We start from the raw sequence: 22,380 nt of genomic DNA, 5'->3' as shown, positions 1-22,380 counted from the left end.
ACAGGAGGGACGTGGGATCCATGAGGGCCGCACCTGTGGGTCTCCTCACTTAGCCAAGCACGACTTGGTGAACTGGGCGCACAGCTGCAGTCTTACTGAAGGTAACGGGCCCAGACCCCCGGCACGGAGCTGGTGCTACCCTCAGTTGCTGGCAGGCCCTTCCGTGCCAGGGCAGGACTCAGGGTCACTACTGCTCTGCTCCCTGGGAGCAGGTCAGGTGCCCTGTGACTCCTGGCTCCCAGCCCAAGCCCCACGCTGGGCAGGGCCGAGCTCTGAGTAGGGACTGGGGATCCTGGTTGCCAGGATGTAGGGGGAGATGGGCCTGGCCCTCTGGGCTGGGAGCTCCTGGGAGCACATCCTAGGCTGTGACAGTTCCTCAAACCCTTGCCCTTTGTCCAGGAGTGGAACTTGCTGGAACCTCACAGCAAGGGGACAGCTGGGCTTCACTGGAAGGCCCTGAACAAAGATATGATTCCAGACCCAGGCCCGGCTGACCTAGGAAATTGGTGGGCTCCATTGCTGAGGTGTGTGCTCAGTCCATGGGGCAGGGGACAGTCCTGGGCCCCCACAGCTGGCCGGACAGAATGAAATCAGCCTGCCTGAACCCTGCTGGGCAGGCTGGCCCACCTGCGGGGAGAGGCCTGGGGCAGGGCCAAGGCACCAGGCCCAGCAGCTGGGCCCCCACTTCAGACACGGCTGGCCCACACCACTGCAGAGCCCACTGCTGCTCCACAAGGTTTCACTCCAAAATCAAGGTCAGACTCTATGGCCAATACTTTTGTCACCCGTGAACATGACACGTGACTGGAGGAGCCCCGTGCTGCTGACCATCCAGGGATAAACCATAACTTGGACAGGTCTGGGACAAGGAGGAGAGCTGGCCAGGTCGTCTGATGCCCACTTTACAGAAAAGAACAGTGAGCTGTGTGGTCGGATAAGGCTCCCATAGTCCTCAGCTAAACATGGCAGGGACAGAACTTCCCAGAGGTCTCTGCTCAGCCAGTCACAGGACTCTGCGGAGGGAAAACTTCTAAAGGCTTTGGGGTCACAGCAAGGGCAGAGGACCCAGTCCTGGCCCTCCTCTGCACCTGACCTCACGGGGCCTTGGCCAAGTCTACTAGCTGCTCAGCTGAAAATGGGACAAACGTCCACTTGTCCGTGGCTGGTGAGGGACAGGAGGGGCCAAGTGAGGCATTGGCCTGAGGGCATCACAGACAGGAGCCCTGCAGATGGGGCTCAGCACAACCAGGACAGCCCAGTCCCAGCCCTCACCACCCAGATCTGGTCAGCCCCTCGCTGACTGGCAGGGAGCAGAGACCCAGTGCGAGTGGGTTTGCCCAAGGCCCATCAAGGCACCAGCAGGGCTGAGATGAGAACTCCCCTTCTGCCCTCTGTGAGCTCAAAGCTCTGCTGGGCAACCATGGGCAAGTTCTTCACCCTCTCTGGGCCTCCTATCCTTCCACCTACAATTGGTCTGAGATGGTAGGCCAGGCTTGGCAGGAGTAGAGCTGTGCCCTGGGCCAGCCCCACCCCAAGGGCAGAGGGTGGGCAGGGCAGGACCAGGCTTGGTGGCCCCCGGTCAAGGCCAGCAGCCCCTGGCCAGCATGGAAGGGGGTGGCCGGCCGAGGCAGGGGAGCAGTGCTGTGGGCGAAGAGGCTGCAGGTCATTCTGTTTATTCGGGTGGGCCCTGGGCACAGGCCCAGCCTCCAGAACAGACTGCTCTGCTGCAAGCAGGGGTGAGAGGTGGGATGGAGGCCGGCCAGAGGCCGGGACACGGGCTCCTGGGGCTGGCCCTGCCCTGGATAGGGTCACTGCTGCAGGGGTCCCGGCTGCTCCTCGGGGAGGGGCAGGTAATTGGGGTCCTCCTCTGGGGCGTCCAGTAGCAGCTTCCTGTGGGGAGGGGCCCACGCTGAGCTGAGGCCAGCCGGGTCCTCCACAGGGCGGGGAGCCGGCTGAGGGAGTGTAGGGGGAGGGCTGTCATCCCCACACTCACAGGAACCTGGGGGTCAGCAGCAGCCTCTTGCCTACAGGCTGGTTGGGGAAGACATCCTCCAGAAAGTAGGAGATGTGGCCCACGGCAATCCCTGGGGAGAGCCGGGGAATGCCGAGGCCACCCTCCACAGTCCAGAGCCCGGGGCCAGCAGAGCCTGCGCCAGGCAACCATGAACAGCCCTGGAGGCCCAGCCAGGCCCAGAGTAACCTCAGGCCCCAGAGCCCAGGTGCCCGGTGTCCTGTACACACTGCCAGCCCAGGGCAGGCCGGGGTGGGCCCTGAAGGACAGGCTTACAGGGCCCAGAAGTGGGCAGGACCTGGGGAGGGGAGGGCCTGAGGACATCCAAGGAGCAGGAGCGGTGGCGGGAACCCTGACCCACCCATCCCCACCCCGGTCAGGACCCACACAATCACCAGCAGGTCAGGCCTGAAGATGTGAAGCCTACAGGCTGGCTGGCTTGTTCAAGGCGCTGTAAGAAGAGAGACGCTGGGAGGGCAGGAGGGGAGGGGGACAGATGAGAGGTCCAGTGCGGGCGGGAGGCAGGGCTGTGGCGGAGCAGCCAGCCTGGGGTGGCCCCCCACAGACCCTCAGGTGACAGCCAGCCAGCTTGGGGTGGGCTGGATGGACGGGCAGGCTCACCCAGCAGGTCCACGAGGATGGAGTTGCCCAGCAGCAGGGAGAAGCCCACGAGCGCCCAGGGCAGGAACGGCGCCTGGAAGGTGAGGAGGCCGAAGAAGCTGACCCTCACTCGAGGGCTGCGGCGGCTCCAGACGTACACCAGCATGGCTGTGAGGGCCTGGCCCAGGAAGAACAGGCTGCCCAGCAGCCCCAGCAGCTAGGCCGAGTCAAGGTGCTGGGAGACCCTCCCTGGTGCCGGCCTCAGCCCTGCCGGGGGCCCCTCTGACTCCTCCACCCCTGCCATCCTCCACTGGTTTCCCTTCCCCCATCCAGTGTGCCCTTCCAGTCAGGCCCCCAGGGATCTGCCCCGCCTCTCCACCTCACCCCAGCCTCCAACCACTGCCCGTCCCTGCCCCACGTTCTCCTGCTCCTGGCATCGGGGCTCAGCCCCCAGGCACCCCACCTGGCTCTCCTGCATCCCCCTGTGGTACTCTGTGTGCAGCACTGAGGGTCTAGCCCTGGCACCTGGACTCAGGACACGCTGCAGGCTCAGTGCCTCCTCACCTGGAGTGACCCACTCGGTCCCTCCCTGGCTGGGCGCTCAGTCGGGCCCCATGGCAACACAGTCTGGACCCACAGGCGCCCGGCCTGAGATTGCAGAGCCCTGAAAGATACGGTCATGAGGACGCCCCCGAAGAGAAACATGAAGACGAAGTCCCTCCTCCAGCATGCGGCAGTAGCGGAACCTTGGCGTCTGTATAGGAAGAGCCACCGGGCCGGGCCTCAGTTTCCCCGCTCCTGGCGCCTCCCGCCGGGCCGCCTGCCCCCTCCGCGCCCCCGCCCTGTCCGCGCGGGGAGGATACACGAAGAGCATGTGGAAGAAGAAGCTGAATCTCAGGGGCCCGAAGAAGAGGAAGGTGGTGACGAGCCTCCAGACCTGCGAGGTGCGCGCGGTCAGGCGGGGGCGGGCGAGGCGGGGCGGCAGGTGCAGGGGCGGGGCGGCCTCACCTGGAACTTCCGGAGCACGAGGTGCGGGTTGAAGTAGAGCTGGAAGGGGCTGAGGAGCTCCAGCTGCTGCGGAACCAGGGGGGCGTCAGGGGCTGCCCGGGATCCAGCGTAACCAAGGCGACCCCCATCCAGGGCTGTAACCACGGCGACCCCCGCCCCGGGTTGTAACGATGGCGATCCCCCCGCCCCAGTCGTAACCACGAAGACCCTCCCGCCTCTGGCTGTAACCATAGCGACGACCAGCCCACCCGCCCGGCTCACCATGGCGGCGGTGGTGGGCATGCAGGCCGCGGTGTAGGCCCGCGTCACCGCCGGCACCTGCAGGAAGTCGGCCACCAGACCCCCCCACGCCATTGACCCTTCCCAGACCTACGTGGTCCGACCGCCAGCGCGCTCTTTAACCGGACTCCGAGCCCCGCCTGCCGGCCTTCGGCCAATCTCTGTCCGAGAGTCGGTCTAGTGGGCGTGGCCCTGGACCAGGTAACCAATAGGAGGAGGAGGCCGGGAGCCGGGGGCGGGACGGGGCATGGGCGGGTCAAGACTCGGGCCAATGAGTTGGCCCCGCGGTTGAGCACCTGTCAGTTGTTGTGGGGGCTGTGGCAGCGCGCGCCATGGGGGCGTGGCTAAGAGTACTGGTTGTGGAGAGAGTGGCCCAGCGATCCACGATGGGAAGGGGCGGGGCCACACGGAGGTGTAGTCGGGGCGGGCAGGACGGAGAGTCTGGCCAGGCGGCTCTGTTGCCTCCCTGGGGCTGCGGGCAACCAGGGCCAGTCCTTCTTCCCTCTGAGAACTGGAAACGGTGCCGCCTGACCTACGCAAATGAGGCGCTCAGCTGCCTGTCCCAATCCCTGGCACGTCCAGGTCCGGGCTGGAACATGCGGCTCCAGTGGGAGTCTTCCTGGGGCCTGGAGGAGGGGCCGGGCTGGGGTGTTGACCCCCCCCTGGGGGGACGCGAGGGTGCGGCTGGAGAAGCATCATTATTTTGGTGGAAAGAGAAGCTACTTTTATTCATTCTAATCAACAGTTTGTTGGCAACCGACTGTGTGCAGCCACCGTTCTAGATGCTGGAGACAGAGCAACCAACAGAGACGCTGTCCCTCATGCTGGAGCCGAGGAGACAGGCAGTCACAGGCCTGTGCTAACATGAGAGCTAGTGTAGACAGGACAGTGCGCTGACGGAATTAACAGCCACGTGATGGGTGGAGGATCTGGTCGTGGGCCCCATACCAGATGGCAGATCTGGGAAGCCTCTGTGAATAGGTGATGCTTGATTGTCACTTGAAAAAGATCCCTGTGGCTGCTGTGAGGACAGCAGACAGCCAGAGAATCAGTGAGCAGGGGGAGGCCGCAAGGGGCATTGGTGGCTTGGGCAGCATGGAGCCTGGAGGGTGAGGAAGGGTGGGATGTGGGTTTGCTGTCCCACTGGACAAAGCTGTAAGGGAGGAGTCAAGGATGACTTCAAGGCCTGAGCCACAGAGCGGAGGGAAGGCAGAGGCCATTACTGAATGGAGAACGCTTGGAGAAAAGGCGGGCGGATGGAGAGCTCTGTTCTGGCATCACTGAGTTCGGGGCGTCTGTATGACCTCTGTCTGGAAAAATCCAAGAGTGGTGCAGGGGTAGAGGTCAGGCAGGCTGTCGAGATGTGGGTGTCAGTCATCAGTAGACCATGGCCTTTGTAGCCTTGGGCCTGAGTGAGATGCCCAAGGGGCGAGGCTAGATGGAGAAAAGGCCAGGCCTGGGCAGTCCACCTTCATCGGTCAGAGAGGGAAGGTAGACCCCTCCCCAGGGGGGCCTGGGGAGGCTGGGGTGGGGCGGGAGCTGAGCAGGAAAGGGCTCAGGAGGAGGGCAGGGAGAAGCCTCGGGGGATGTGGCCTGGGAAGGCCCATGGGTGCAGCCCTGCCGAGGTCCCGGTGACCAGGACAATGGCGGGCACGAGGGAGAGGAAGGGACCAGACGGACATGCCTTCACCAACGTGGGAGCTCAGCCTTGGATGTGAGCGTGGACAATGGGGCATGCACTGGACCGGGCCCTGAGGCCCCCTGAGGAGACAGAATGGGGGAGACTAGGTGAGAAAGTTATCTCAGGGGGATCCCAAGGAATGAGGGACCCAGGAGGGTGCTGAGAGGGGTCTCTTGGGAGTGGCTCACGGAGCCCCTGTTCTGGAGGGCAGCGGAGGGAGGGCGAGGCTGGGAGCACTGAAGGGATATGCATGTGGTTCAGGGGTGAGGAGAGGTCAGCAGAAGCTGGTCCAGGGTGCTGAGAGAGGGGCGGTGGGAGCAAGCTGAGGGACCCCCTTGGACAGCCTCTGTTTTCCAGGGAAGCAGGCCAAGGTCACGTCTGAGGTGGGCTGTGCAGAGTAGATCCCAGCAGGGTAGACTGTGGCAGCAGGGCGGGATCCAGGGCTCAGGTCAGGGCAGGGAGGAGCCAGCAGGGAGGCTGGGTTCCTGTCAGCTGGGGAAGGGCAGGTGTTCCTGCCTCCAGGCACTGAGCAGGCGCTGGCTGGCCCTCCACTCAGGGTCAGGCCAGGGCTAACTCGGGGCAGGGGGAGGGGGTGTCGTGGTCCACAGGGAACTCTGTCTCCCCTTCCACTGGGGCCCATAAGGCAGGTGCCCGGCTGGGGGAGAAGCACATTCCTGGGAGGCTGGGAGCCCAGGGTGGGGCAGCCAGTTGGGCGGGATGTCCAGGGGAGCAACAGGTGGATTCTACTACACATACTCCCTTCTCTGAGCCCTGCGATCCTCATATGGGGAAACTGAGGCCCAGGAGGAGGCAGAGCAGGGCCGGGGTGGACCTCCATCACCAGTCCAGGCTTTCCCTTCCAGTCTCAGGCCCAGGACAGGCCACTCGGGAGACACCTGGTCCACTTCTCCTCTGACCCTTGGGCACCTCCAGACAGTTCTTTATGGAGAGAAGCCCTGAGCATCACACGTTCCGGGGCCTAGAGACGCAGGCAGGCCGTGTGCTGGACGCTCACGTCTATTGAGCTGTCTGTCCTAAGCAGCAGGTGGCTGTCCTGCTGGCTGGGCCCACCTTCTCTCTCCTGTGCTGAGGACTGTCATCCCTTGGTAAGGTGACATGGGGCCAACTCCTCAAGCTGTCGCTCTGGCCTGGTGACTCTGCCTGCTGCAGAGCAAGGAGTCCCGGGATCCCCAGGTCTGGAGAAATGAGGGGACCCCTAAATCTTCCGTCCAGGCTCTCCCAGTGCCTATAGGCAGGACAGCACCCCCTGCGTGCCCCCAAGCTTGCCTTCCTCCTCGCAGGCCTCCCACACCAGGCCCTGGGGACCATCCAGACACCTGGGGTGAAGCCTGCACCGCCTCTCCGCAGCCCCACATAGAACCTGATGCTCCCACGGAACTCTCCAGTCCTTTCCTCCCCTCCAGCACGCCTCACCACCACCGCCACCTCTTTTTCAGGACTCGGACTCTGTCTCCTGGGGATGCCCCAGATCTCTGGCTCATTCATCCACTCATTTTCTCCTTACCAGGCTAGATGTTCTGTTAAAGAGGAGAGGAAGGGAGGGTGGTGGAAATGCCCCCTACTCCAGGAAGCCCTCCCTGCGGGGACCAGAGCTCACCTATCTTCCGTTAGGGCCCCACGCACTCAATTTCTAAGTACAACTTATTCCAAAGGCAACACATGCCTGTGGTAACGAACTGGAAGACTCAGACACAGGTGAGTGAGTGTGCGTGTGGGAGGCAGCTGTGTTTTCCTTTGACAACACATGGCGCCCCGTGCAGGCCCTGAGCATCCTCCATGGGGGGCCTTTCCTCAGGGTCTGAGACCTCAGTGCACACCCCCTTCCAGTATATGAACCCCCCAACTGCAGTGGGTGGGCCTCCACCGCAGCTCCAGCCAGCCCCTCCCAGGAGCAGCTGTGTCCCCTTGGCCCTTCCTGTCTGGGTCACGGTGGGACTGGCCCCCTGAGTCTGGTAGCAGAACCTGGACTTTCCAGGAATGAGCGGGTCTCTGAGTGGGATGGGGAGGAAGGAGGCATGGCAGGGCCGAGGATGAGTAGGCATCAGCTGGGCCCCAAGGGAACAGCCTGTGCAAAGGTCCTGAGGTGGCACAGAGGGACAGAGAGAAGATGGGGGCAAGAAGGAGGAGGAGTTGTGTGCAATGTGAGGCTGGAGAGGGCTGGGCCAGGCCGAGCAGGGCCGTGTGGGCTGTGGCCTCTGTCCCAAGGGCAGTGGGAGCCATGGGAGAGTTTCCAGCATGGGGGTGAGGTTAGGATCAGATGGCGGCTCTTTGAACGAAGAAGGGACAAGAGCCGAAGCCATGGGCAGAGCGGAGGAGGATGGCAGCCGCCTACAGTGACGGGCATGTGACAGAGAGGGAGCGGATGAGTGAAGGAAGTGGGAGCCGCAGGCCTTAGTGAGCGCTTGGCAGAGGGGCGAGACCCGGGGGAGGGCCAGGTTTGGGAGGGAGACCATCCATTGGTTTGGGACAGGCTGAGTTTGGGGTGCTGCGGGGACATGACTGCCTGAGGGAAGCCCTCGCTGGTACTCCAGCCTGGCCCTCCCAGCTCCTTGTCCTCTGGGGCTCTGGTCCCGCCCTCAGAAGGGCTGCCCCAGGCTCTCTCTATCCCTGGGATGTGCTGTCTGCTGGGCACAGGCAGGCCTCGGACCTGGACTCCAGGGTTGGGTCTGCAGCTCAGGGCCAGCAGTGGACCTGGCCACTACCCACCCCCTTCTTCCTCGGCCTCAGTGTCCCTGTCTGTGAGATGGGCCGGTTGGAAGAGTCCACCTGTAGAGTCTCCTCCAGCTCGAGGGCTGTACTCTGTTCTATTGCGGGGATGTCAGAGATTCTGGGCAGGGGCCCCTTCCTGTGACAGTCGTGGCTCCCCTGCCCCTCTGAGGCCAGCCTCTGCTGTGCATGAGCGCAGGCCCGTGAGCAAGAACGCACTAAGGAAGGACCCTCTCTTGCAGGCCTGTGTCCTCGCCCGCCTCCTCCTGACCCGGAGCTCTCACGGGCCTGTGGTCAGGCAGACCCATGGAGGCCTGAACGGCGTGGGAGGGAGGCAGTGGGACCACCCCAGTCCTGCAGGAGCTCGTCCTCTGGCTGGGGAGACTGGGCGCCCACACTAAGCAGCGAGGGGAGCTAGACCGGTCAGTGGTCCAGGGTCAAAGAGCCACGGGCCCTCTGAGGAGGGGCCACCAGGCAGGAGGACTCTTGACAAAAGAGCGTTGGGATGGAGAGAGGACGGGGCACGCTAGGCAGGGAGAATGGCTTGAGCAAAGGTGCGGAGTCAGGAATGTACTCACGTCTCAGGGGTGAGGAGGACACCGTGGAGTGGGGGCTCAGAGCCCAGGCTGGAGCCAGGCGCTCTGGTGATAATAGCTGCTCAGTGACCCCTCACCAGACTCTGCACCATGGGTTTTAATAACCTCACTGAAGCCTCACCAGCACCTTACAAAGTGCATTGTTATTATAGATGGGGAAACAGGCTCGGAGAGGTTAAGTAACGTACTTGAGGACACACAGCTAAAGAGGAACCAAGACACCAGGGTGCCAGTCCTGGCTTTGCCACCCTGAGGGGCGATGGAAGGAGCCATGGGGAGGTGGGGAGCTCCCCGCTTGTTGGGGCACAGGGGAGATCACCACAGGGTGTGAGTGGCATCACCCGCCTGAGTCTGCACAGGGCGTCCCCATCCAGGCAGCACCGAGCAGCCTCAGACCCTTCCCCAGCTTGGTTTGGATGCAAAACCTCTCTGCCCCCTCCGGGCTCCTGGAGTGTCTCTGACACGAGACTCTGCTCCCTCGAGGCTCCCCTGCTGAGCAGCTTGGGCTGTGGCTCCGCCTGGACCTCAGGTTCCCTGTCTCTGACCCTCAACGGCTGGATGAGATGGGTCCTTCGCAGCCCCAGCTGCAGGGCCAGCCCGAGCCTGTGCCCGGCCCTCAGACCCTCACAACGGCCCCTAATCCCCACTTCCTGCTGTGGTCACTACAGAATGTATAAGCCACGTCCTGCCCGTGCGCAGAGCCTCAGAGGGTCTGGCGGGGACCCCCCCTGACCCGCCTCAGCTATTTTCGGGCTCAGTGGGCTGTGTTTTGGGAGAAGCAGATGATCTGCTCGGCAGAGTCGGCCTACTGGCAGAGCCAGGGAGGCGAGTTCACGGAGACAGGAGGACCATGAGACAGAGAGGAGACTGTGCGACCCGTGCGAGTGTGTGCCGCCTGTCTGCACACCCAGGGTGTGCACACTGCCGATCTGCACACCCAGGAGGCTGCACACCTGGGTCTGGTCCGTGTGGCCCTGGGGTGTGTGTGGACCCCAAGGCCACACTGTCCTACGGTCTTCTACTCGTCACCTGCTGGCCAGGTCATCAGGCAGTACTGGTCTGTGGCCTGGAGGGACCTGTAAAGACAGGGCCATGGCTCTGGGAGCCTCTGCCCAGGACCAGTGACTCAGAGCTCTGGGCGGGTGGACGGGGAGGCTCGGAAAGGCCTGGGCTCACCCGCCTCCCACCTGGCTTGCACCACTGACATCCCAGCCAAGCAGCCCAGGCCCTGCTCCCACGTCTGGGGAGGTCAGCCCCCCACCGGTGGCTGTCCAGCCGTTGGGACGGGGAGCTCACACTAGCGGGCCTCCTCACACAGAGCGCAGGCCTCCTTGTCCTCCCTGGTGATGCCACCAGAACTCCTGCCTCCACATCTTGCTCAGGACGTTCTCCCAGCCCCATAGGCCATTCACCTTCATGAGGTATTAGGGGCCTCTTTAAGAAAATGACTGCAAAATCACAAATGCAAGATTAGGTACGAAAGGGAATATTTGCTTAGAATGAGAAAGCAAACAAGAGAAACAAGTTCATCAAAGCTGACGAATTCCACTCCAAATCCGAAAATCCAGAAAAAATTCCCTCCCTGGTCAGAAGCCTGTGGCTAAATGGCTGCTGTGCCCGGGTCAGACCGGGGCTGGTAAAAGGAGCACGTCCCTCTGCGCAGTGAGTGGAGGGAAATATTTGAAGTGTTGAAAGAAAAATCCCCACCTACCTAGAATTCTGTATCCATCAAATTGCTCCTTCAAAAGTGAAGGAAAGGGGCCGGCCCCGTGGCTTAGCGGTTAAGTGCTCGCACTCTGCTACTAGCAGCCTGGTTCGGATCCCGGGCGTGCACCGACGCACCACTTCTCCGGCCATGCTGAGGCCGCGTCCCACATACAGCAACTAGAAGATGTGCAACTACGACATATGACTGTCTACGGGGGCTTTGGGGAAAAAAAGGGAGGAGGATTGGCAATAGATGTTAGCTCAGAGCCGGTCTTTCTCAGCAAAAAGAGGAGGATTAGCACGGATGTTAGCTCAGGGCTGATCTTCCTCACAAAAAAAAAAAAGTGAAGGAGAAATAGACTTTCTAAGATAAACAAAAATTGAATTTGTCTCCAGCAGACCTGCCTTGCAAGTCATGTTCAAAGAAGTTCTTCAGAGAAGGAAAATGACGGAGCTCAGACACTTAGATCTGTGAGAGTCAGCATATTTCCTGAGATGAAGGACAGCACATTTCAGGATGACAGCAGTGAAGCCCAGTGCAGAAGTTACATCCCTCTGGTGTGCATGCATAAGCCCCACGTCCTTAATGGCCTCCCAGCTCCATTTTAGAAGCCTTGACATATGTTACTCCATTTTGTTATGCTGTCCACAGAGAAAATAAAATTCTGTTGGTTAAGCCACCTGGCCTGTGGTATTTTGTTATGGCAGCCCTAGCTGACTGAGACAGAAGGGTTCGCTCTCCTGGGGAGAAGCGGCAGGGAGGCTTTCTCCTGGTTTCCCTGGCTCTCTGCCAACCTCCCTCCATCTCCCTGCTTCCTACTGCCAAAGTCGTCTTTCTTTCTTTTTATTTCTTTTTTACTGACGAAGATTTGCCCTGAGATAACATCTATTGCCAGTCTTTCTCTTTTTGTTGCTTGAGGAAGACTAGCCCTGAGCTAACGTCTGTGCCAATTTTCTTCCACTTTATATGTCATGGCTGACGAGTGGTGTAGGTCCGTGCCTGGGATCCGAACCCGTGCAATCCAGGCCCCTGCAGCAGGGCATGCCAAACGTAACCACTACGCCTCAGGCCGGCCCCAAAGCTGTCCTTCTAAGGGCAAACCTGACGGCACTCTTCAGAGGCTCCCCAAGTCCTATCTGGTGTGTCCCATTGCAGGGGTCCAGTTCCCCACTCTCCTCTAAGGAGGACAAGCTAAGGGTCTGCTTGAACATCCCTTAAGGAGTCGCCAGAACCGGGAGCTGCGTTCTGGCGCTGAGCTGGGGAACGCCTGGATTCCTCCTTCCCCGCTTTTGCCAGCAGTATATACACACTGGATCCTCAAGAAAGTTCAGTCTGGCTTTCCCGAAGGGAGGACTGAAGTGATTGTTCCCAAGTCCTCCAAAAGGGACACTGTGCCCCAACCCAGCTCTTAGGGGCGTGAGGACTGCGTTGGACCCTCCACATTTCTTGTCCCTGGAATCCCACTCTTCATTAAAGAAGTAATCAAATCCCGCCCGTCCCTGGGCGCTGGATGGGAAGGCTTTTCTGCACCAGTAAAGGGGCAGACAAGAAAGAGGGTGCAGACTTTGGGTAGATGACGCGCAGGCATGTCTGCAAAGACCCGAATAAGGAGCAGGAAGGCGAGCCGGCCTGGGGCGCCCTGCAACGGGACAGCAGCACAAGGTCGGGGGGTCACGTGCACGGTAAGGTCCTGTGCCCCACCCAGGGGGCGCTGCGGCCGCCCGAACCTAAGGTCCGAGGACGCTCGGGATCGCCGGGCCCTCCCTCCGCCTTCGGCGAGTCCCAACCTTCCCGCCAAACCCGCATCCACTCAGAAAGCGCCATACTCGGTGCCTCCAGAAAGAGCCAATGGAAAGTAGGATTCCCGGCGTCCGTCCGCCCCCAGGCGCTCGGGACCAATGGCCGCGGGGCAGCGGCGGGCTCCTCTGGGGAGCGCGCTCGGCGGCGGCGGCGGTTGAGGGCGAGGAGCCGTTGAGGGCGAGGAGCGGCGGCGGCGGCGGGGAGCTCAGCATGGTGAGGCCGGGGCGGGAGGCGGCGCTGCGGGCCGGCAGGCGTTGGCGGGACCCCGGCACTGTCGCCCCGCGGACGCCCAGGCGGGAGGGCGGACGAAGCCGCCACGTGAGGCGGCGGGGGCAGGCCCGGGGGCCGCGGGGAGAGGGCGCGGGCGGCCCGGCCTGTGGGGCGAGCGGAGCGCCGGCGGCCGGGGGCACCGCGAGGCCCGGGGGCCCGGAACGGGCTCGTCCTCTGGGGTGCGGGCCCCGGGCGGTGGGGACCCGGCGTGGGAGCGTCCGGTGAAGGGGGTGCAGGTGCGGCGGCTCCCGGACATCGTGTCGTCAGGAGCCGGGGTGGCGGCGGGTCGTTGCTCGGCCTGGACTCGGGCCCCGGGAGCACAGACGGTGTTGGGGTCCCGAAGGCTGGGGGCGGTCTCCGGACCTCCCTCCGCGACTGCAGGTTCTCGAGGACCCAGAGCCCGTGTTCGTGGGGTCGTGTCTGCCGGGGCTGCTCACGTTAGAGATTAAGATGAGCCGCTTTACAAAGACTCGCTTTCAAGCAGCACGTTACCGTAAATAACAGACCCCGCAGTCTGAACAGCCGGGTTGTCAGTCCTTGCGAGTGAAAACAGCGTTCCGTGGAAAAGCAGCTAGTTCAGCTGGCGACTCAAACAAATGCCCCGGGCTCCTCCCGAGCCGCTGCGTTTCGGCCTGTGCACAAGTGCCGCGTCCCACAAAACTTTCCGTTTTGTGGCAGTTCTCCAGGGAGAGATTTAGTACAGTTAATCAGCGTCTCTGCTGCATCAGGGACATTCTTAAGTGAATCTGGCTTTACTTTTTCTTCTTTTTACTCTGAGCGCGTAAGTGTGTGGAACCCAGTGACCACTGGTACAGTCTGGTGCCGCTGCCGTGATTCGGGCTCAGGCGCCAGCCGTTGTGTCCACCTTTGATTGTGCACCATCAGGGCGAATGTCAACACAGTGGAGGGACTGGTAACCTCCTAGTCCTACTGTGAAATGCTTCTGTCTCCCTGTGCCCTGCAGAGGTCTGTGGACCCCTGGCGGCCTGGGAACTCCACCCTGATTCCTCTGAGGACCTTGCTGGGTAGGGGATCAGTAGGAGCAAGGGCTCATTCACACGAGAACACGGCTTCATTGTAGAGTAAAGGAAGGGGAGAGAAGGGTCTGTTTGCACATTTGGGGCAGGAAGGTGAATCTTCTGGTAGGAAAAGAACAAGGTCATCTTCCAAAAATATGGAGAGACGGGGCGGCCCCGTGGCTTAGCGGTTAAGTGCACTCGCTCTGCTGCTGGCTGCCGGGGTTCGGAGCCTGAGCGCGCACCGACGCATCCCTTCTCCGGCCATGCTGAGGCTGGGTCCCACGTACAGCAACTAGAAGGAGGTGCAGCTATGACATACAACTATCTACTGGGGCTTTGGGGGAATAAATAAATAAATAAAATTTAAAAAATATATATCAAGAGAGGAGTTGGTCTGGAGTTTGGAAAGATCACAGGAAGTTTTGAATAATTTTTTCAGAGAGGAGATAGAGCTGACTAATGAAATGTAAATTTTAATGATCCAGGTGAGGTTGGCGATGAATTTGTAATTAAGGCTTTCTGTTGAAAGCTAGGTGTGATTTTCCTGACTGCTTTGATTATGTCATTGGTTAGATAATCAGATGGAAGTGGCCTTGCAGACCACTTAGCTCCCCAGCCCCCATTCTGTAAATGAAGAAGTTGGGGGGCTTCCCCAGGTCACAGAGCTGACTCTGACCACACTGGGGCTGAGGAGTCAAATGCCACATCAGGCCTCCTGGGAGACAGTCCATGAAATGCAGGGTGTCTGGACTTAAGGAAGGCACAACGATAATATGGATTTGAAAATGGTGTGGTTGGGTGGATTCCAGAGCACTTCCCAGAGTGTTGAGGAATTTTCCTCTGGAGGAGGGAGTTCCTTGTCACTGGAGAAGTTCTTTCTGGAACTGAATGCCTCCTTCTGGAGTGATATGGGGGGATTGCTAGGTTATGTCCATCTTTGATGCCCTGATGACTCTGAGTTTGGTGCTTGTATAGTAAACAACAGAACTTCAAGTTCTTGGGATTGTGCGTTAGAATTTAGGGTGGGTGGGAGACCTCAAGTTTCATTTGGTTTCCTCTCTGTATTTGTAAGGATGATGTGTCTACAACTGGACAAGTGGTTTGAGTCTGTACAGTTAGGTTCCCAGCAGGAAACAGATGGTACATTCAGAATATGTGCTTTGGGGAGAATCTTTTAAAAGGTACTGTTTGTAACGGAATGGGCAGATTTTCAGGAAACCACCGAAGGGCAGCGCAGTGGCCCAGCATTCGGGGTGTCTGTGAACCATCACCTCCGAGGCTTGAAGGGGGAAGGGAAGGGAGTGGTCACTAGAAGTTGACAGGGCATCTTTATGAGGAGCGCTGGCTGCTGAAAGCTGTGGCCTTGATAAGCGGCCTCCAGCAACCCCTGGAGGTCTGGCAAGGAGGGAGCACGGGAGGGAGCACCTGCCCTCACTTTCTTCTAACCTCGAGGTCTTTGCTGCTGCCTGCCACTGGCTGGAGCAAGCGGAAGCCAGAGGGCAAGGAAGCCCTTTGATGCAAGCATGTGGTCAGATATTCCTTTTTTTTTTTATATAGCAGTCATTAGTTGTTTTTTTTTGAGGAAGATTGGCCCTGAGCTAAATTCTGGTGCCAGTCTTTTTCTTTTTTTCTCCCCAAAGCCCCAGTACATAGTTGTATATCCTAGTTGTAGGTCCTTCTAGTTGCTGTATGTGGGACGCTGCCTCAGGATGGCTTGATGAGCAGTGAGTAGGTCCGTGCCCAGGATCCGAACCGGCAAATCCCAGGCTGCGGAAGCGGAATGTGTGAACTTAACCACTATGCCACTTCGCCAGCCCCTGCTATATTCTTCAGAGAATTATGTGACTAACCATAATGTGGAGTTTACTGTTGACATTACTCAGCTTCCATGTTTTAAAATAACCTAATTTTTGTACAGTAGCAAACACTTAGGTTCTGGGTTAACTCTGGCGCTTATTAGCTAGGGTGGTTTAGAGCATGTCTGTTTTCACATAAAACGGTCACATAAACCTTGTGCGAAATAAGGTTTGAGAAAGCTGTAGACACTCTGTAGCACATACGTATGTTCTGCATGCCATAGAGTGACAATTGCGTTAAAGACGAGGGTCTCACCTTTATGTGCTGGTTCCTAGCGCGAATGCATCTCTATCCACGTGGGGCAGGCGGGCGTCCAGATTGGCAATGCCTGCTGGGAACTGTACTGCCTTGAACATGGCATTCAGCCCGATGGTCACAGGCCAAGTGACGAAACCATCAGTGGTGGTGATGACTCGTTCAACACGTTCTTCAGCGAGACTGGGGCTGGCAAGCATGTGCCCAGAGCAGTGTTTGTGGACCTGGAGCCCACCGTGATTGGTAGGTACTCGGACACTCAGGGCGTCTGTCCTGGGAGGGTGGGAGAGCCTCGCTAAAGCCCCACGTGTGCTCCTTTGAACCCCTCTGCAGAAAGGACATACGTACAAGTGTATGCCCGTGGCCACGTTAAGTGAGAAACTAGGAGGTTAGTGCTTGAAATGTCTGTGGGACTCAGGCTCCAAATTTAGAAAAACCTACTGTAAGGTGGGCGAGCAGGAAGATGGGCTGGGGATAGATTCACTCGTGGCCACCTCAGCCCCAGTCTGGTGGTTGTGTAGACCCTGTTTGCAGGGTACCCAAGCACTGGTCCCTTCTTCATGCTGTGCACCTCCTCATGCTGGTGCACAACTCTTGACCTGCATCTTAGACATAGAAAGGTAAGTATAGAACATTCGTTGGGTTCCTCCAGATTAGGAGTCTGAGGTAGTTTCCAAGGAGAGCTGCAAAGAAAGCACCTTTCAGTGGCCACCTGGGAGATGACAGAATGTCACCCTAAAGTCTGTGAGACCCAGGCCACATAAGGCGCCCTGATGGGACTGCCCAGCAAAAGTCATGCTCACCTGGTGACTGTCTGGTATGTAAGGGAGTTTTAAATTATACTCTTGGCTGTAGCTACGGGTATGAAAAAACATGCATGTGTAGAATCTCCTGTGTGCAGGTGTGAGGGCTCTATTCCCTTCCTTGGGAACCGGTCACCCTGGCATTTGTGCTGTGAGTTGACTCTTCTCTCCTAGAGTCATAGGTTGCAGTTGCGGTCTGCGTATTACACAGAGACTTTTCTAGGAGACACTGATGCCGATGACTTACAAGGAACAGCATGTGCTTGGGAGAATGGGACTGTCCCGAATCTGTCCACCCTGGTGAGTTAACAATAGGCCTGAAAGACTCGTGACCCCTGTGTCCTCTGTAGATGAAGTGCGCACAGGGACCTACAGTTAGCTCTTCCACCCGGAGCAGCTGATCACCGGGAAGGAAGACGCAGCCAGTAGTTACGCCAGAGGCCACTACACCATCGGCAAGGAGATCGTTGACCTGGTCCTGGTCCGCATCCGCAAACCGGTAAGACGAGCGCCGAGAATGCTTCCTGTGCCCATTGTCCTGGACGGTAGTGCAGGCCAGAGATTGCGACCAGGAGGACATTTTGGCAAAACTGAGGCCAGAATCACGAGTCCACAGTCTGACTCTCCAGTGTGGCTGTGGTGCATCCATACATCTTTAACGTCTGCTCTGCTCTGCCTCTAGGTGTAATGCGTGTTCACTGTGGAGGATGTGAGTCGTATGATCTTGCAGAGGAAGAGAAGTGACTGTGGCTGGTTGGAGGTGGGCGGTGTGGCTTCTGCAGGCGTTGGCTCACGTTCTCTGCTTTCTCTCAGGTGGATCTGTGCACAGGGCTATGGGGCTTCCTCATCTTCCACAGCTTTGGGGGCGGCACTGGCTCTGGCTTTGCGTCTCTGCTCATGGAGCGCCTCTCGGTGGACTATGGCAAGAAGTCCATGCTCGAGTTTGCCATTTACCGAGCCCCCCAGGTATCCACGGCCGAGGTGGAGCCCTACAACTCTATCCTGACCACCCACACGACTCTGGAACGTTCTGACTATGCCTTCCTGGTGGACAACGAAGCCATCTACAACATATGTCGGCGCAACCTGGATATCGAGCGGCCCACGTACACCAACCTCAACCGTCTGATCGGGCAGATCGTGTCCTCCATCACGGCCTCCCTGCGATTCGATGGGGCCCTGAATGTGGACTTGATGGAATTCCAGACCAACCTGGTCCCGTACCCCCGCATCCACTTCCCCCTGGCCACCTACGCCCCGGTCATCTCAGCTGAGAAGGCCTATCATGAGCAACTGTCTGTGGCTGAGATCACCAATGCCTGTTGCGAGCCCACCAACCAGATGGTCAAGGGTGACCCTCGCCACAGGCAAGTACATGGCCTGCTGCATGTTGTACAGGGGACCGTGGTCCCGAAAGACGTCAACATGGCCATCGCCACCATTAATACCAAGCACAGTATCTAGTCTGTGGATTGGTGACCGACTGGATTTAAGGTAGGACTGGGTGGTTTGGAGTGGGTCTACCTCTTAGCAAGCAGCAGACCCTGCAGTAGAACACTGCCCTTTGCAGAGAATTCTCCTGTTCCCTGGCAGCTCTGCTCTTGGTCATAACTTAGGGAACCAGAGTGAGCATTCATTCAGTGGCATCTTTTGAACTTCCTTCTTGAGTCATCACACCATAGATCTGTGGTGAGAGTGTTTTTTTTAACAGAATAGAGAATTTTTTGAAGGATTTTTGTTCCCTTTCCTGGCTGGTAGAATTAGTGTGGGAAATGTAGGTTGGCTTGATAAATGTAGGCATTGTCAGGGCATTGTGGTACTTATGTGGATATTTGGAATTGGGGAATTTCTATAAACTGATTGCTGTCACTAAATCTTACTTCATTCCATAGTATGTAGAAACTACATCCAATTTAAATGTCCTGTGCAGTGTTGGATTTAAAGAAAAACTATCATGAATCTTTTTGTGAAGAAAATGGCAACATCTTTATTTCTCTCTTGGTAAGCCTAGAAATTCTGGCCTGAGTTTTCCTCAGGCCACAGTGCGTCCCCACCTTCCATTGGATACGGGACACAAACCTTGCTGTCGCTCTCCAGCTTTGTCCAAGTCTCGGTCACTGAAGCCTGTGGATTCTTTCCCTTGGGAGGTGCTTCCCTGAGCCTGTTCAGGCCTCCTCTGCTAGCTCAGACCCTCACTGCTTCTGCTGGGCCTGCTGCAGTGGGTTCTGAAATAGGCCTTCCTCCTCTGGTCCTCCTCCTCTAGCTCGGGGGTCAGTGTGGTGGGTGGACCAGCCGCCTGGTTCTGTAAATAAGTTGTGTGTGAACACAGCCACACCTGCTCATTGGCGTATTGTGGCAGCTTTTGCTGCACAGACAGAACTGAGGAGCTGTAACAGACCGCGTGGCCCACCCAGCCTAGAATGTGTAGTGTCTCGCCCTTTACAGACAAGGTTTGCTGACCCTGTGTGCTGCTGCCAAAACCTCTGGTCACGTTGTCCCTTTCATCTGAAACTTGGAATGCCTCCCCTTTGGTCCCAGCCCTAGAACGTCACCCCCTTCCTCTTACTTAGCACACACATCAACCACCTCCTGGTGCAGTGGTGTCAGCAGTCCCGGGACCTCTGACAGTGTGCCTGTCACCCTGCTCTGCATAGGCTGGCTCATTTTGTGGGAAAGCAGGGGGCATGACCTTCCCTCCACAACCGCAGTTGTGTACTCTGAATCTGTCTGGGTGGCAAAGGTTTCAGCCACGGAAATTAATCTCCATCTTGTTGAAGCCTGTTGGAAAAATAACGTTCAGAGAATCCAAAGGAGTGTCCTTTTTCAGAAGGAAGACAGTCCTGACACCTGGGCACCTATCACATGTCACAGTTGCTGGGACACAGCCCTTCAGGCAGCTTGGGACCTAGCCAGGGTGGCTGACTCCGGGGCTCCTCTTTCCCTGGTTTCCTTGTCTGGAAACCCTCACCCCACTCTCCTGGCACCCTGCCTGGCACCAAGAAGGGCTCAGAGCCTGCAGGGTGAACGGTGCCTTCTCCCGGTTCACCAGAGGGGACCTGTGTGTCTTCTGTTTCCATGAAAGCAGCCACCATTTCTGGGTTTGCCAGAAGCTTCACAGAGTGCTTTCTTCCCCTTCTCTGGCAGGTGGGCATCAACTACCAGCCCCCTACTGTCGTCCCCGGGGGAGACCTGGCCAAGGTGCAGCGGGCCGTGTGCATGCTGAGCAACACTACCGCCATCGCTGAGGCCTGGGCCCGCCTGGACCATAAGTTCGACCTCATGTACGCAAAGCGAGCCTTTGTGCACTGGTACGTGGGGAAAGGCATGGAGGAGGGAGAGTTCTCTGAGGCCCGCGAGGACCTGGCGGCTCTGGAGAAGGATTACGAGGAGGTGGGCGTGGATTCCGTGGAAGCAGAGGCCGAAGAAGGGGAAGAGTACTGAGTGGGTGCGTGTGGCTGGAGGCCAGTCCTGTGTATCCTCCCCACTATAACGTCACAGGTGTGCTCACCTATTAAAGTTTCTGTGTTAAACCTCTGTCTGTTGTGGTTCTCGGTGGGGACACACTCGTCCGCCCACAGCAGTGGGGGGACCCCCAACCTGGGGGGCTGGTCTGGGCCGCACAGCACTGCGCTGCTGGAGCGGGTGGAGCACCAGCTTCATCTGTGAGGAGCCGCTGCTCACGTGATGTGACCCTGGGCAAGACAGTCAGAATTTCCCACCCAAGGTTTCAAAGCCTCAAGATTTACTAAATTCTAGGAAAACTGAGTTAGGTTTTTCCATTGAATTTGCCATTTTTCAGGCTTCTCCATTGATGGGACATGTAGACTAAAGTATAAAAGCTTAGAACTGGAGTTTCAAAACTGAGGTCCATGGAAGGAGAGGGTCCACAAAACCCCTGAAACTGTGGGTCAGATGTGTAAGGTCATGACAGTTTTGGGGGGAAAAGTGTTTTTTTAGATTCTCCACGGCATTTATGACCCACAGAAGGTTAGAAACTCTAGGTCACGACACAATTCATCTTTGTCCCCACTGTCCGTGGTCTCAGTAAAAGCGTCATACCTTTCACTTGAAGCACAACGTGTATATGTCTTTATTAAAGACCTAGTAGTGTGGATATTTTCTCTCAGAGCGGAACTTGAGGTCCAGGAGGGTGAAGTCACTGGTTTAAGTCACTTGGTTAGTTCAGCTGTAGCATAACCAGGACCAGCACACAGAACTAGTTCTAAATCTTTGTGCCTTGATATATTCAAAAGGTGACAGAAAATGTCTTGAATGGACCCTCAATTTTTCAAAAAGGTTTATCACCAACTGGAGGAAGCCACACAGAGCTTCTGCTGGGGGTGGGTGGGGAGCCCACAGCCGGCTGGTGTGAGAAGTCTCCGCCTGTCTCAGGTGCTGCTCCGAATGGGGCTCTTCCCTGGTCCACCCCCCTGGGCAGCCTGGTGGCACTGGGCTGGTGGGGCCTCCTTTGGCTGGATCCTTCCTGGGCATCGTGAGCTTCCAGTGCTGGGCCTCCACCGCAAGCACTGCTGCCTTTGTTTCTCCCTGAGCAGACAGAACACCACCATCAGGAACCCGGGCAAGCCCCACAGTCGCCGCACACCTACTGTGTTTATGTTCTCTGAGTAGCATTTATGTTGAGTACGTTTCTGTCAGTCCTTTCAGCCGGGGGTCCTATGGCAGCCCTGAGTCCTGAGGCTGAACACCGCCTGGAGACAGCACATCAAAGAGGATCCTTTGGCAGAGTGCAGGAGGCTCTCCTAGGACGGAGGCAATGCCAGGAGCGATGGGGGACGAAGTTCTGGTGGTCAGTTTAGGGGAAGGGGAGCTCAGCCTGGTGACTCCCTCCCTGGAAAGCATACGTGGTCAGCCCTGACCACCAGCAGCACAGGAGGGCTCCCTGCAGGGCCGCTGGTCTCCCCCCACAGGCCCTCCCCTCCGCTCCAGATCGCCCACACCTGAACCAATCAGGAAGCACGTCAGTCATCAAGTACTGAAGTCAGGCTTTTGGATCTGGATCTGGAGAGCTCTTTCTCACATGTTTCCTGCCCTCCCTCAGGATCCTGAATACATTCCGTGGTCGAGCCTCCTGCTTCCAGGGTCACTCCCTGGCAGGGCCCGTGACTGGGCTCTGCCGTGGCTCGACCGCTTGAGCCTCGCCCTGACCATGGGAGTCACACAGACGGAGGCTCCACATATAGAGCCTATGGGTTCAGCTACACCTTGATGTGTCCTTTGCTTACTTGATTCTCTTTGTGAAGACAGCCAGGAAGCTCTGCAGCCACGCCTGGGCCAGAGCTCCATTAAAGGAGTAGCTGCCCCGGGCTCAGGGGGTTGACAGCATCAGCGAGAGTGAGAGGACCCCATGGGGACAAAACGTCCCCAGGAACAGGCTCGTCCACTGGGTCACAGTCCCTCCCCATTGGGCCTGTCCCAGCCAGGGCTCTCCTCTGCTCCGGCCTAGCAGGGTCTCCCCTGCAGGCTCTGACCAGGGCAGGTGTGCCCTGGCTGAACCGCAGCCTCCATCCCGGTTCTTAGTCAAATAGGCTGCAACGGGGAATTGTGAGTTCTGTAGAAAAGACACAAGGAAGTGTCTTAGGAGCCTGTTAGGTCACTTCTGTGTCACCATTTGTCACCTTGAGCAAGTGGAGGTGTCTGCATTTGAGACTGCAGACCCTGGCTCCTCCAGAAGGGCATCAGACTCACGTTCAGGCTAATACTGACAACTGAATTCTCCCTGGGATTCCTGCAGGGATGGGACGGCCC

At 58.3% G+C, this 22,380-nt stretch overlaps 1 protein-coding gene and 2 pseudogenes across 2 annotated transcripts in view; 2 read left to right on the top strand and 1 right to left on the bottom strand.

Annotated features, from left to right (window-relative positions):
• Nucleotides 1-22,380, top strand: part of LOC131398381 (cationic amino acid transporter 4-like) — a 110,896-nt gene that overhangs the window by 32,773 nt on the left and 55,743 nt on the right. The gene's annotated exons all lie outside the window — the stretch shown is intronic.
• On the bottom strand, nucleotides 1,744-3,977 carry LOC131398393 (derlin-3-like; annotated as a pseudogene).
• LOC131398396 (tubulin alpha-3 chain-like) lies at nucleotides 17,363-20,141 on the top strand (annotated as a pseudogene).

The sequence above is a fragment of the Diceros bicornis genome, chromosome 35, assembly GCF_020826845.1.
Source record: "Diceros bicornis minor isolate mBicDic1 chromosome 35, mDicBic1.mat.cur, whole genome shotgun sequence".
In the NCBI taxonomy this organism is placed as follows: domain Eukaryota; kingdom Metazoa; phylum Chordata; class Mammalia; order Perissodactyla; family Rhinocerotidae; genus Diceros; species Diceros bicornis.
This window is presented reverse-complemented; position numbering and strand designations above follow the sequence as displayed.